Source organism: Myotis yumanensis, unplaced genomic scaffold, assembly GCF_028538775.1.
Source record: "Myotis yumanensis isolate MYYU_CA2020_CCGP unplaced genomic scaffold, mMyoYum1.0.hap1 SCAF_12, whole genome shotgun sequence".
Lineage (NCBI taxonomy): Eukaryota > Metazoa > Chordata > Mammalia > Chiroptera > Vespertilionidae > Myotis > Myotis yumanensis.
Window position 1 is genome coordinate 54233523 of NW_027223763.1, and position 17135 is coordinate 54250657.

Genomic DNA, 17135 nt, shown 5'->3' on the forward strand with positions numbered 1-17135 from the left:
GGAAAGTGATGAGGAAAGTCCTTCTAGTGGGAAGAACTTTGAGCAGTGCCCATGGTTGTTCAATTTGCTTGAATGGAGAAATGGCCAGGTATGCAATTATATACTAATTCATGGGCTGTGATCAATGGTTTGGCTGGATGATCAGCTATTTGGAGGGAACATAGTGGGAAAATTGGTGACAAAGACATTTGGCAAAGAGGTACTTAGACAGACCTCTCTGAATGGGCAAAAGAACTTGAAGTTATTTGTGTCCCATGTGAATGCTCACCAAAGGGTGACCTTAGCAGAGGAGCATTTCAATAATCAGGTGGATAGTGTGACCTGTTTTGTGAATATCAGTCTCCTTTCCCAGCTACCCTTGTCATGGCCCAGCGAGCTCATGAACAAAGAGGCTATAGTGGCAGGGATGAAGGTTATACATGGATTCAGCAACATGGACTTCCACTAACCAAGGCTGCCCTGGCTACTGCCACAGCTGAGTGACCCATCTTCCACCAACAGAGAACAACCCTGAGTCCTGGGATGATCATCCAGCTACCTAGTGGCATGCTGATTACATAAAATTGCTTCTATTATGGAAGGCACAGTGTTTTGTTCTTACTGAAATAGATACATGCTCTGTATACAGATTTGCCTCCCCTGCATGTGATGCTTCTGCCAAAAGTACATCATACACTGACAGGATGCCTCAGCTTCCATCACGTATCCCATACAGCATTTTTTTCTGATCAAGAAAATCACTTCTCAGCAGAAGTACAGCAATGGGTGATGCTAATGAAATTTACGGGTTTTACTATGCCTCCCCACCATCCTGAAGAAGCTGGTTTGATAGAACGGTGGAATGGCCTTTTGAAGACTCAGTTGCACCACCAGTTAGGTGGCAATACCTGGCAGGGCTGGAGGAAAGTTCTCCAGAGGCTGTCTATACTCCGAATCAGCACTTCATTTATGTGCTATTTCTCCCATAGCTACAGCCTCAGGTCCAGAAATGAAGGGGTGCAAGTCAGAATGGCACCACTCACTATACCCCTAAGAAAATACTAGCAAAATGTTTACTTCCTATTCCCGTGACTTTATGCTCCACTAGTCCAGAGCTCTCAGTTCCAGAGGGAAGAATGCTTCCACCAGCAGACACAACAACGATTCTCCTGAACTGAAGGTTAACGTTGCCACTCTGCCACTTTGGTTTCCTTATGCCTCTGAATCCACTGTCACTGAGTTACTATGCTGGCTGGTGTGATTGGTCCTGACCACCCAGGGGAAATTTACTACTCTCTAACAGAGGTAAGGCAGAGCATGTCTGGAATATAGGAAATGTAGTAGGACATCTCCTAGTATTGCTATGTCCTGTGATTAAGGTCAATGGAAAACTGTAACAACACAATCCAAGCAGGAAAACTAATAAGCCCGCTCCATCAGGAATGAAGGTTTGGGTCATTCTACCACAGGGGTCCTCAAACTTTTTAAACAGGGGGCCAGTTCACTGTCCCTCAGACCGTTGGAGGGCCTGACTATAGTTTAAAAAAACACTATGAACAAATTTCTATGCACACTGCACATATCTTATTTTGAAGTAAAAAACAAAACGGGAACAAATACAATATTTGTATTTGCATGTGGCCCATGAGCTGTAGTTTGAGGACCCCTGCAATCTACCAGGTAAAGAACTACGTTCAGCTGAGGTACTTGCAGGAAGCAAAGGGTATACAGAATAGATGGTAGAAGAAAGTTACAAGCACCAGCTATAACCCTATGACTAGTTACAGAAACAAGGACTGTAATTGTCATGAGTATTCCTCCTTATTTTGTTATAAACATCTTCATAGGTGTGTGTGACTGTGTTTATATACAAACAGCTACCCACAAATATACAGGCATGTGTTGCTTTTTCACAGTGTATTTTATTGTGCTTCACAGATGTTGAATTTTTTTTACAAATTGAAGTCAAGACCCCTCCACCAGATAAAAGATTACCACTATTGATTGCAAAATTCACTTTATTGTGGTGGAACAGTACCACAATATCTCTGATGCATGATTGTATATATAAATTTGTATATATATACAGATATATATATATATGTGTACATATATACATAAATATTTATATCAGATATTTACATTGTCTCCCCTCTCTCATTCCCTTATCAATAAGATGGAGGTTCCACAAAAATTAAAAATAGAGCCTCACTGGTGTTGCTCAATAGGTTGAACATCAACTTATGAGCCAAGAGGTCAGTGTTCGATTCCAGGTCAGGGCACATGCCCAGGTTGCGGGGTCGATCCCTAGTAGGAGGCGTGTAGGAGGCAGCTCATCAATGATTTCTTTCTCATCATTGATGCTTCTCTCTCTCCCTTCCTCTCTCTGAAATGGATGAAAATATATTTTTTAAAAAATTAAAAACAGAACTACTATATGACCTAGCAATTCCACTTACAGGCATTTGACTGATGAAATTTAAAAAAACTATTTTGAAAAGATATATGCACCCCTATGTTCACTGCAGCATTATTTACAACTAGTGACCCAGCATGTGAAATCACACAGCCCCACCCACCCGCCCGCTGCCCCTCCTTGACACCCTAATCTCTCTACCCAGAGCTCCAGTGTGCCTGGCCATCCTCAACCCCTCCTGCCTTCTCTGACTGCTTCAAGCTCTGCCCTTGGTCCTGTGAGTAGCCTCAGGCTGGTCCCTCCTCCTCCAGACACCTCCCCTCTTCCAACCCATCTCCAGAGCAACACGCAGCTCCACCCATCATGGTGCTGGAGGAGAGCATGGAAGCCTCCCACTTGCTGTGGAGTTTTGAGCGCCGCTTCCTGGCTGTGCATGTGCTGTGCTCCTTCCCCTGGAAGGTGGGTGGGGGTGCGCTGAGTGCGAGTGGTGGGTGGCGAAGGACTGGTAAGGGGGTGCTACGGGCTCTCACCCCTGCCCTCCCCACCATGGGATGGTCTCGCCTCCTCTGAGCACTTCCTCACTTCCGCCCCATCTCCTGAGCAATGCAGTGGCTCTGCCCCACCGCGCATGCAGCCTCCTGCTGAACAGTCATTACAGTGTGAGGACATCATGCCATTAGCATATTAGCTCTTTATTATGTAGGATAATCAAGATATTGAAGCAACCTAAGTATCATCAATAGATAAATTGATAAAGAAAAAGCGGGTACTTATATACAATGTAATATTATTCAGCTATAAAAAAAAATTAAAATCTTGCCATTTTTGACAATATGGATGTACCTAAGGTGACATGCTAAGTGAAATAAGTCATAAATCTCAAATACCATATGATTTCATTCATGTGAAATCTACAAACAAAATTAATAAACAAAATAGAAACAAACTCATAGATAGAGAGAACAACTGATGGTCACCAGATGGAAGGGTTTTGGAGAGATGAGTGAAAGAGGTAAAAGGAATTAAGAAATACAAATTGCCAGTTATACAAATAGTCATGGGAATGTAAAATGTAGCATAGGGAATATAGTCAACAATATTTTAATAACTATATATGGTGCCAGATGGGTAGTATTTGGGGTGATCACTTTGTAAGGTATATAAATGTCTACTCACTATGATATACAGCTGAAACTAATATAATATTGTATGTCAACTGTAATTTAAAAATTTAAAAAATTATTTAAAAGAAAATTCAATAATTCACAAATAGTCCCTACAGTCTGATACCCAAAAAAGTCTAATATATGTTCTGATATGTATTTAAATGGAGCCATTTTAAAGCTTCTTTTACTATCATAGCACTCTTAAAGTCTTTGGATGCTAAAAAGCACACATGATGTCTATGACTGTAATATTTAGCATGCTTCTAGAAGGTTCTTTCACATCATTAAATCACATCTAAAAGTTTTATAAGACTAGAAACTATTTACATCAGACTTCAACAAATCTTCCCAGGAAAGGACAAGCTATGACCCAATAAACTATCTGCAATGTGAGATATAGGCATTGTCTCATATAAGAATTTCAAATAACACTTTAGAAAATGAACCAAGGAAAAGATATTCCTGTGGTCTCTATTAGTCAGGTCTTGGATTCTTAAGTGGTTTCTTGCTTCCTATTTCATTTACTTTGATTCAACAAGGAACCAACATGTGCTGGGAACTGTCCTCACTTCCGATGACCTAGAAGGCGTTTAATGCTCAAAGTACGGAGACATGTTAAAGCCCATTTTTTAGAAAGTCAACTTGGTGTATGAGTCTATCTTCCACATCAAAACATGCAAAGCGTTTTACATTGGAAATGGCTTCCAAATATTCTATTGTTCTTCCCTATTTCACAAACATTCTTTATGGTCTGTACAAGAATGGAGTTCAATTGTACTGCCAATTCTCAGAATAAATACTATAGCCTCAGAATAAATACATCGACCCCAAACAGTGTTTATTCCTCCCATTATCCTCTATCCCAACTCAGTATATTTTCATAGTATTTACATCTGCATGAAAAAACAGTCAGATAACAGAAAGGATTCTCAACATTTTTTAGGATATAATGATATACGGCTTTGGTGAGGGTAAAGTGTATGGTGGAGCAGGATAAAGCAAGCACGGGTTTGAGACATCCAGAAACAGTTTCCTGGCCCTTTTCTTGGTTGCTCTGCACACCTGGGGACCCTACCTTGATCCCTGTGCTCTTCACCTTCAGATTACAAATCACCATGATCCATGCAAGATACTTCCATTCAAGGTACAAATTCATCATTCTTCATTGGTCACATTGCTAAAGTCAAATGGTTAAGCCAGGTGTCCACTATTGATCACAATTTTAATAAACAATGTAAATGAGATGTTACAACATTACCTCCAGGGGAGTCATGAACTTTATATAGCACATCAGAAATCACTAATCACTGCATCCCCATCTTGGCCAAGGGTCAGTGCCAGACTTCTAGAGATATGCATAAAGCTAGCACAGATCTGTTGCAAATAACCATCTTTACATAATATCAGTCTTAATAATTTTATGTTATTACTTTTACATCTCTGTATAAAGTATCTTACTTACTATCCATTATTTGTAGGGTCTGGATCCAGTAAAGGCCCCACGCCAATGATCTGCCTCATTCTTTTCATACCTGCAAGAATTCCAGTACCATAGGAACCACCAGGGCAGGTCCATGGCCTGTGAGCATCCTCAGGTCTAGAAATGTGGACAGCACTGGGTTGTTTGGTGAATATTTAGAGTATTGATCTAAGAAAGAGGCTCCAACAGGCATTGAAGCAGGGTTTGTGGCTATCTCAGCAGGGAATAGTGGGGTCCCAGGTAGGCAAAATATAATCTATGTATTAGGTGTGTGGCTTCATACACTTGGCCCTATATTATCCTCACCCTCCTAGAAGGAACAAAGCCAATGGGAGGGGGGCTGAGTGTGGCCCCCTAAAATACAGGGATTAAAGTAAGGGCCCTAGGTGACCAGATCTCTTACCAGTACTGTCTTTCTCTTGTATTCTAGCGTTTAGCAGCCTCCATAACAACAGGTTCTATGATGGTTTTCTATACAATCATGAACACAGTGTCCAGGAGGTCAGATAGTGGGCACCCAACGAATGTTGGATGGATAGATGGATGGATGGATGGATGGATGGATAAAAGAATGACAGAAGCAAAATAACCTCTGAGCATATAAATCTATATCAGTTCTGCTATTTTTTTAATGTGATAGTGGAGTACAAAATATAGTTAGGAATAGGAATAGGAAGCCTATAGATTAGCATGTAAACTCAGTTCAGACAAGCAAACCGCTATTATTAATAGAGATATTTATGTTCAAAGACTAAAATATGGATTCAAATCAGCTGTATGACTTGAGAAGTTAGTTGTATAATTCATCTGTCAGTGACAAACATAATGAATTAATGATATAACTTGAATATTAGAGATACAACTGAGAATTCTACTGCATATTTTATTTAAAATTTGATGCATCATGCAAATAAATCTTTAAAATATACTCCTAAATCAAACGGTAAATAAAAAGTGTAACAAGTAGCAGTGTGTAGGAGTGAGGAGAGAAGGTGATTAAATCACCATAGACATTCAACTTGCCAGGAAAAGAGAGGAAGCTTGAAATGAGAAGGACGGAGAAAGACTAACAAGAGAGGAAGCAGGAGGGGAAATTTATCATAGTCTCGCATCGCCGCCATCAATATTTATTGTGCTTGGCCACTCTGCACTTTGCATTGTGCCAGGTACTGAGACACCATTCTATCAACACTGGTGTTGCTGAATCATCAGGAACTGGAAGTAGGCCAGAGACCAGAGAACCAGGCTGTCTCAAACAGTTCCTTTGACTATTTATAATGAACAGGAAAAAAGCAAACACTTCTAGGCGAGATGCTATTGCAAAGCAACAAGCTGGTTGAAGCAATGATTCAACCATTTCACATTTTAAAGAAATCTAGCAAATATTGCCTCTTTATACTTTGTCCATTCCCATCTCCCTCCCATATCTTATTCTCCTTGGGATATAGTCACTCCCTCTAAAACGAACTCTTTTGGAGAATGAAATTTCAACATTGCAAAATTAAGATCAATGCTTTCCCTACTTACATCTTCTTCTGTGGCTGCTTATCCTCATCAATCACAATTTCATTTTGTGTTGTCTTAGTCCAACCTCCATTCTGCTATTCCTCACATACTTTACATTCACCTGCAGGAGACAGGAAAGAAGAATCCCTGAAGGCATTCAAGAGATCTTTATTTTTTTTTCAGGAACTGAGTACACATATTTCATTCTATTTTTAAATTGCTTGCAAATACCACAAGTCTGATACAATATCCTCAGTGAAATATAATGGAGGATTTTTTTTTTTTTTTGCTGTTGTTCTTTCACTTTTCATTTTCTTACTTTTTTTTTCCACTTGGCTTCCTTGATTACCTCCAAGATTAAAGAAATAGAAGTAGAATTTGTCTTCATGAAATATGTCCCCTCATTATTTTTGGTTATTTAAACTCATCTATTAATAAATAATCTTTTGAAAATACAGACTGAGGTTTTAAAATAATCAAGAAGATTGGTTTTCAATTTAGAACTATATAATTTTTCTTAAAAATATGTATTACCAGTTCTAAGCCTAAGTAGAATCAAAAAGTCCAGTTAACATACTCTGTTTGTAGCTGCCACCATGCTATTGCTTCAGAGGTCCTCAAACTTTTTAAACAGGGGGCCAGTTCACTGTCCCTCAGACCTTCCACACATGCGCACTGTGGGCCCGGGATGAGTCGGCTGCTAAGCAGAACAGGCAGCAGCGGCAAAAACACCTGCTGGGCCCGATAAATGTTTTCGGCGGGCCGCATGTGGCCCGCGGGCCATAGTTTGAGGACCCCTGGCTTAAAGCCTTCCTTTGTATGCATGGCCTCAAACCACATACTCTCTGTCCCCCGAATTCCACATAGCCCAAGAGATTCCTATCACCCCAAAGCTCATTCCCCACTTCTACTATCTTTTACCACACTTACTGCCCACCTCATCATTTGTCTACTGGACATTGATTCCCGAATGACTTCCCTTCTACTCTTGCACTATGCTTTTGTTCTCAGTTGTGTATTATTTCTCTTACTGTATCATAAGTATTGTTTTATTAAACAAATCAGAAGCTACATTTTGTCAGGAATCTTACCTCCTATTTCTTAATCCTGCATAACACAGCAAAGATCTGTGAACACAAGAAGCAAAGCAGAAATTTAAAATTTCGACGTGGTTTGAATTAACGCATTTGTAGAATGCTTTATATTACATAGACTAGCTTATTCAGTCAGTATAACAACCCTTTAACTTATCAATCACATACTGGAAATGATTAAAGAAAAAAAAAAGGAGCCCTAGCCGGTTTGGCTCAGTGGATGGAGTGTCAGCCTGCGGACTGAGGGGTCCCGGGTTCGATTCTGGTCAAGGGCATGTACCTTGGTTGTGGGTACGTCCCCAGTGGGGGGTGTGCAGGAGACAACTGATCGATGTTTCTCTCTCATCGATGTTTCTAACTCTCCATCCTTCTCCCTTCCTCTCTGTAAAAAAATCAATAAAATATATTTTTTTAAAAAGGGAAAAAAAAGGAATCCTAGAAAGGCCGTGTTGCACAGTCAGTGAAAGGACTAACAGCAAATCAAAGCCAGCACACTCCCAGGACAGCGACCTTTCTACCCTACTTGGGAAAACACAAGAACTGCCTGGTTCTAATATTGGGGTGAAGTGTAGAAGTAACAACACCACAGCAAAGTGCAGCCAATAATGCACAGGTGTGCACCCCGTGATCAGATGAAAATAGCATCGCCAGAGAAGGGCAGCAGCTGTGCCTCTATTATGCTCCCACTTTGCAAGTTACACCTGCATCTGTGCTATCTTTAAGGTGGTTTTGTTAACAGGTTTGGTGACACACACGTAATGCATAAAATTCATCAAGTACAAAAATGCAAACAAGAGAACAGCCACATCAGTGTGGGGGGGAGGGGGTTGGAATGGTGTCATGATGGTCCACGGTATATAAGCCCCCACAAATGTTTATTTATCTTGTGTGCACCTCTTCTAATAGCTAAGAGAATGGATGTGCTTATTATATGAAAGGCCACAAGGTATATCTGAAGATGGGAAAGTACAGCAGCCACATAAAAACTGCATGATGTATAAAGTTGAAAACCAATTTTTTACTGATGTGTGTTTAGGAGTGTATGGTCATCACTGCTTTCCCCCTGTGTGGCAAAGGCTGGTGCTACCTTTGTCATTTAATAGTAATAAAATGGTTACGCCTGGGGTGATCAACAACACTAATGGCACACGTAGAAAGGAGTCGGGACCATTTGACGGCCGGTTGTTCATTTTTACTATAAAATAAAATTCCATTTTTTGAGAGTAGCATCCTGATTCAAAGGCATCCCGATTTTGTGTTCATGTTGATGTCAATGCAAAAGTGATTGGAGTCAAGTCAAGCAGATAAACAGTAAAAGAAGCCTGCTGTTTCTGCTGCCTTGATTGATAAAAAGCTATCTTGCTAAGGCTAAAGTTATTTTTCCCTAATCCAACCTTGTGTGTCTGAATAAAAGAAATGCGTTCATTTGATGGATGTTAAAATATTGGAGCTTCAACTCTCCCTTGGAAAACACTTCCCATAGGAATCCACAGAAAGTTCTCTTTAAAAATGCCTTTGATTAACGATAATACATAATGATGAATGGCTATTACATTTTTGCTAAATGTCCCATTAACTCTGTATTGCTATTAAGTTAATGTCAGCAATCATGTTAAGGTTCTGCCTGATTATCCATCAAAATGGTATATACCACTTCTACACTATTAAGTCCCCAGAATCATTCTTTATTAGGTTCATTCTCTATTATATCATTTTCTATTCCATATTTGGCTTTTATATGATAAGTAATTTCTCTAATTTCTCTACCTATTTATTCTATTTACCACCCAGTACATTCAATTGCTTTTTTATTCTGTAATTCTCAGTGGTCTGATTGATTTTAGCTTTATATCTCTATACTCTAGTTCTAATTCTATCTCTGCTATCTTGTAAAGGCACTTAAAAATCAGAGGTTAAACGATTTAGCAGAACAAAGTTCTTAAGATTCTGGTGTGTGAACTAGCTCAGTTTTAAGCTACAACTTTAAAAGTAATGTATGCAGAATGCACAAAATTAAATAAATAGAGAACAACAAAGAAGAAAAGTGCCACATACACCAGTGATAACTGGCAACATTTGCATATATAGTATGTCTACTATACATATTTACAGCCTTTAACTTATATCTATCTACCTTTACATCTATACACCACACATGTATTATATTGTTATTTTCTTTTACACTGAGAAATTCATTATACGTAACATTACACATACTATGTTGTAGTGTTGTTTGTTATTTATTTCCAACATTTCCTCATTTCAATAAGCATTCATCCACAACATCATATATGCCATCATCTCATTGGCCTCTTTATTATTCCTCCCACATACCAAGCACACTCTAGTTTCAGACTTTTGAATTTGCTACTTCTTCAACCTGGCATACTATTTCCCACAAGTTTTCATCCCATCATCTCTTGCCTCGTTGAGGTCTCCTTCCAATGTTACCCTTCAAAAAGGCCTTCCTGGAGAATCTCATCTAAATAGTAAATGCTTTCCATTCTCGCTGCATCCATCGCTGTGACCTCACATACTACCTGACATCTATACTGTTTCTATTATATCATATATCACACAATATAATTTTATTGGTTTGTTCCCTATCTTCCCCACCAGAATATAAGATACATGAAGGCATAGACTATATGCGTTCTTCTTTACTATTCTTTTCACAGAGCAAAATAAGGAGGAATAGTCATGACCATTACAGTTCCTGTTTCTGTAACTAGTCATGTGATTGCAGCTGGTGATTGTAACTTTCTTCCACCAACTATTCTGTATACCATTTGCCTCCTGCAAGCACCTCAGCTGAATGTAGTTCCTTCCATGATAGAATGACCCAAACCTTCATTCCTAATGGAGTTGGCTTATTAGTTTTCCTGCCTGAATTGTGCTGTTGCAGTTTTTCATTGACCTTTATTCACAGGACAAAGTAATACTGAGAGAAGTCCTACTATATCTTCTATATTCCAGACATGCTCTTCCTTGCGTAAAATATTTGTATTTGCCTCACTCAAAGCACACCCTATCTCTTCCCATTTTCTACTGAAAAAACAGATATGTCAATATGTAAGCCACATACCTGAATAAGCCTCCATCAGTTCTCTCTATGCTGCTTTTAGTTCTCAACAATTTGATGAAAAACAGTAAATAATGAGTTAGAATTAAGAAACTGATTTATTTTCTCTACTTTAATGCCTCCATTGTGCTTTTAACCCACAATCCTGTTTATTGGGCTGATTTAGGCACCAAGAACAAGAACGAATGCTTATTTTTCATGGATCCAAAGGCATTGCTGTGACAAATCTCTACAAGTACCCCCTTGGTTATTGGCGGAAACAGTTTCTTAACAAAACCAGTCAAGTGATGCGAAAACAAGACTACACTCAAGCATCTTAATAATGTCAGTGCCTTTTTCCCCCTGCAAATGTGCTTGAAGATCTCAATTCATCACAGGAGATGGGAATTTGTGCTACAAACTTGACTCCTCCCTGGGGAAATGAAAGCAGACTCAGTGATGAAGACAGAGAATAAATCTAGGGATAGTGTCTATTAAACATGAGAATCTTCCTGAAGAGACATTTTCCAAAGGAAGGAAATAAGACTAATAAACTTAAGGAAGAAAAGTGATGTAAAAATGTTTATTTTTTCCTTGGTTGGGTAGCTCAATTGGTTAGGTCCGTGATCGGCAAACCGCGGCTCGCAAGCCACATGCAGCTTTTTGGCCCCTTGAGTGTGGCTCTTCCACAAAATACCATGTGCGGGCGTGCACGTACAGTGCGATTGAAACTTCGTGGCCCATGTGCAGAAGTCAGTATTTTGTGGAAGAGCCACACTCAAGGGGCCAAAGAGACACATGTGGCTCGCGAGCCGCGGTTTGCCCAGCTTCAGTTTGCCGACCGCTGTCCTAGGGCATTGGAAACTAAAGAGAAAATAAACAAATGGGACTACATCAAAATAAAAAGCTTCTGCACAGCAAAAGAAACCATCAACAAAACAACAAGAAAGCCCACTGCATGGGAGAACATATTTGCCAATGTTACCACCGATAAGTGTTTAATCTCTATGTCCTCTGGCTTTATTTTTTCAATTTGTAGCTCAACCTGCACCCCAACATTCTTTCATGTACAATATGGAGTAACAGGAAGTGATGTCACAGGAATGGCTGCAGAGGGGCACAGTCTTTCCTCTCCCCCTAACATCTCAATAAGCTAACCACCTATAACTCAACAAAGAAGTCCCTGCTCAACACAGATGCACACCTGAGAGACCCCGCACCTTGAAACAACTAAGGTGGGCTCCTTGGAACAAGTGGGAAGATGAGAAGGGAGGGAAGCAGGAACAGGCTACATTGTTGTAGTGTGTGTGCAGTATGGCTGGGAACTTGGGGTAGTGGGCACTTCCTCCAGTGGTGGCAGACACTTACTTCCCTCAGCCTTGTTGGGAGGAAGAGAGAGGGGTGGGAAGGCAGCCCAGTGAATGAATGGCTGGCTAGCGGCAAGCGGTGACCAGCCAGGGGCAGGAGAAGACACTGTGTTGGTGTTCTGTGGTCACATGCACAAGCAGTGAGAGAGTGTCCGAACCGAGGGGCATGCTGTGATCAGGGTCTGAGCTGTAGACAAAGAAAGTAAATCAGAGCCCTGCCACTGATTAAAGTTCCTAAACATGCTTCCCGTTGCTCTTGGATTGGCTCCAGGAGTGCATTATCCCTAAATCAAGAGCTGCTGCAATACAAACACAGTTTCCCTCTGTGACTGAACCTGGGCCAGACCCCTGGAGGTCAGAGGTCGCCATTAAGGTGAGGGAAAAACAAACATCACCTCCAAGCAGCAGAGGCTATAAAGCAGCGGTTCTCAACCTTCCTAATGCCGCAACCCTTTAATACAGTTCCTCATGTTGTGGTGACCCCCAACCATAAAATTATTTTCGTTGCTACTTCATCACTGTAATTTTGCTACTGTTATGAATCGTAATGTAAATATCTGATATGCAGGATGCATTTTCATTGTTACAAATTGAACATAATTAAAGCATAGTGATTAATCACAAAAACAATATGTAATTACATATGTGTTTTCCGATGGTCTTAGGCGACCTCTGTAAAAGGGTCGTTCAAACCCCAAAGGGGTCGCGACCCGCAGTTTGAGAACCGCTGCTATAAAGCCTTACTGAAGCCACAGAGGCTCAAAATCAGGGGTCCTCAAACTTTTTAAACAGGGGACCAGTTCACTGTCCCTGAGACCGTTGGAGGGCCGGACTATAGTTTAAAAAAAAACTATGAACAAATTCCTATGCACACAATGGTGGCAAAAACACCCGGCGGGCCGGACAAATGTTTTCGGAGGGCCGCATGTGGCCCTCGGGCCTTAGTTTGAAGACCCCTGCCAAAATCTTGAGGCCACAGAGGACAAAAATTTTGTGAGTCATCGCCATCTACTGGAACAGTATAGAAAGACCTCCTCAGAGATAAACAGGAAAACAAAGGAGAATAGTGAGCACCATGAACAATCAGGACAATAATGATGACCAGAAAGAAAATGTAAAATCCCCAGTACATAGGCTAGAATATCTGGAATCATGTGATATGAATGACAGAGATTTCCAGATTGCAGTTCTGAAAATACTCAATGAGATGTGAGAAAATACTGACAGGAAATTCAGTGTACTCAGAAAACAAATCAATGAACAAAATGAGTATTTCTCCAAAGAAATTGAAATTTTAAAAAAGAATCAGAAATCCTGTAAATAAAGCATGCAAGTAAAGAAATTAAGAGTGAGCTGTTGAGCATAGAAAACAGAACCAACCAGTTTGAGGAAAGATCTAGTGAGATCAAAGATAGGAATCAAGAAATGATGCAGAGGGAAGAAGAGAGAAACCAGAGAATAAAGAAATATAAAAGAGCTCTATGAGAAATCTCTGATTCCATCAAAAGGGCATAGCAGAGGAGGAAGAGAGAGAATATGGAATGGATAATCTATTACAACAAATAGTGGATGAAAACTTTTCAAATCTATGGAAAGAACTAGATTCTCAAATCCAAGAAGCAAACAGAACACCTAGATATCTCAATCTAAAGAGGCCCTGTCCAAGATACTTAGTAATGAAACTGTCAAAAATTAGCAACAAAGAAAAAAATCTATAAACATTCAGAGAAAAGAAGGAAGTGACCTACAAAGGAAAACCCACCAGAATTTCACCAGACTTCCCAGCAGAAACTCTACAAGCCAGAAGAGAGTAAAACCAGATATTAAAATGTCTGAAAGAAAGAAATTTCCAGCCACACATAATATATCCAGCAAAGTTATCCTTTAAATATGAAGGAGAAATAAGAACATTCCCAGACATAAAGAAATTGAGGGATTTTATCACTAGAAAACCTCTATTGTAGGAAATATGCAAGGGAATTATACTACCTGAAACAAAGAATATAAGGTCACACCACTACAAGTAGGATCGCCAAAAAACTTGCAGCATAAATAGGGATAACTTTTTACAATAAAAACATACCAAGGGGTGGGAGAAAGGTGTGAACTGGCAAAGGAAGATGAAGATCAGATGCACTCAAATGGGGAAAAAAAAGTATGGTATATATGCACTTCATTTTTTATAAAACTAATGGCAGCCACACATAAAAATCCCCAGACAAGACATATAGCTTTAAAAAAAGAGGAGACAGAAGAAAGATACATGGAATACCACCAAGCAAAAACAACAGACGGAAGCATAAAGGAAAAGAACCAATGGAGGCACAGTTACCAGAACACAAAAGATTGAAATGGCTATAGAAAATCCTCATACATCAATAATTACCCTAAATGTGAATGGTCTAAATTCACCAGAAAAGAGGCACAGAGTAGCAGAGTGAATAATAAAACAAAACCCAGCCATATGATGCCTACAAGAGACACATCTACACAGCAAAGACAAAGGTAGATTCAAAGAAAAATGATTCTCCAAGCAAATAACATCTACAAAAAAGCAGGTGTGGCCATACTTATATCTGATAAAATAGATGTGAAGATAACAAAGATAACAAGAGATAAAAATGGACGCTTTATAATGATAAAAGGAGCACTACATCAAAAAAACATAACACTTCTTAATATATATGTGCCCAACCAGGGAACACCAAAATATATTAAATAGCTACTCAGAGAACCAAAGGGAGAAACAGATAAAAACACAATTATATTTGGAGACCTTAATACTCCATTGACAGTGCAAGACAGATCAACAACACAAAAAATCAACAATGAAATATCAGCCTTAAATATCATTCAATGAAACAGTAGACCAATGGATATCATTGATATTTACAGAACATTTCATCCCGGAACATCAGACCATACATTCTTCTCCAGCACACATGGAACATTCTCAAAGAGACCATATGTTGGCTCATAGAAAAAGAATCAACAAATTCAAAAAGATTGAAATTATACCAAGCATATTTTCTGACCAAAATGCCTTGAAATTAGAAATCAACTGCAAAAAGGTGATAAAAAAAAGAAACCTACAAATACATGGATATTAAGCAACATACTACTAAAAAATGACTGGGTCGAAAAAGAAATAAAGCCGAAACCGATTTGGCTCAGTGGATAGAGCGTCGGCCTGCGGACTGAAAGGTTCCAGGTTCGATTCCGGTCAAGGGCATGTACCTTGGTTGCGGGCACATCCCCAGTAGGAGATGTGCAGGAGGCAGCTGATCGATGTTTCTCTCTCATCGATGTTTCTAATTCTCTCTCTCCCTTCCTCTCTGTAAAAAAATCAATAAAATATATTTTTTAAAAAAAGAAGAAGAAATAAAAGATGAGATCAAAATATATATATAGAGAGAAAGGAGAATAACACAACATATCAAAACCTCTGGGATGCAGTGAAGACAATAATAAGAGGGAAGTTTATATCATTACAGGCCTATCTCAAAAAACAAGAGAAATTTCAAGTAAACAACCTAAGATCACATCTTAAAGTACTAGAAAAAGAAAAACAAAAGCAACCCAAACTTAGCAGAAATAAGGAAATCATAAAAATTAGAGCAGAAATAAATGAAATAGAAAACACAAAGACTATACAAAAAATCAATAAAATGAAGCGTTGTTTCTTTGAAAAGATTAATAAAATTGACACAGCCATGGCAAGACTCACTAAGGAAAACAAGAAAAGAACCCATATAGACAAAATCAGAAATGAGAGAGAAGTCACCACAGACATCACAGATATACAAAGGATCATACTAGAATATTATGAAAGAACTTATGCCACCAAATTCAATAACCTAGGAGAAATGCATAAGTTCCTAGAAACATATAACCTTCCTAGATTAAATCGTGAAGAATTGGAAAATCTTAATAGACTGATCAGCAGTGAGGAAATTGAAACAACCATCAAATACCTCCCCCAAAAAAGAAGTCCAGGACCAGATGGCTTCACCAGTGAATTCTACCAACATTCAAGGAAGAATTAAAACTTATTCTTTACAAACTATTTCAAAAAATTGAAGAAGAGGCAATACTTCCTAACACATTCTATGAGGCCAATATAACCCTGATACCAAAACCTGGCAAAGATAACACACACACAAAAAAAGAAAACTACAGATCAATATCCCTAATGAATATAGACACAAATATCCTAAACAAAATATTAGCTAATTGAATACAAGAGTACATCCAAAAAATAATACATCATGATCAAGTGGAATTCATTTCAGGGGAACAAGGATGGTTCAATCAATGTAATACACCACATTAACAAAAGAAAGGATAAAAATCACATGATCTTGTCAATAGATACAGAAAAAGCATTGATAAGCTACAACACCCTTTATGAAACAATAAACAAATATAGTCAAGTTGCAGGACACAAAATCAATGTGCAAAAATCCATTGCCTCCCTATATACCAACAACAAAACTTCAGAAAAATAAATGGAAAAAACAATTCTTTTTGCAATAGCAAAAAGAATAAAATACCTAAGACTAAACTTAACAAAGAATGTGAAAGACCTATATACTTAAAATTACAAAGCATCATTAAAAGAAATTGAAAAAGACACAATGAAATGGAAAAACATCCCATGTTCATGGATTGGAAGAAGTAACACAGTTAAAATGGCCTTATTACCCAAAGCAATATACAGATATAATGCAATCCCCATAAAAATCCCAATGTCATTTTTTAAAGAAATAGAATGAGAAATCATCAGATTTCTATGGAACCACAAAAGACACAGAATTACCAAAACAATTCTGAAAAGAAAGAACAAAGCTGGAGGTATCACACTACCTGATAGTACTCGCAGAGAAACAGACAGACAGATCAATAGAAGAGAATAGAGAGCCCAGCTGTAAAACCACACATATATGGACAGATGTCTTCAAGAAAGGAGCCAAAAGTGCACATTGGAGTAAAGACAGTGTCTTCAATAAGTGGTTCTGGGGAAACGGGAAAGCCACATGCAATCCAGTGAAACTAGATTACAATTT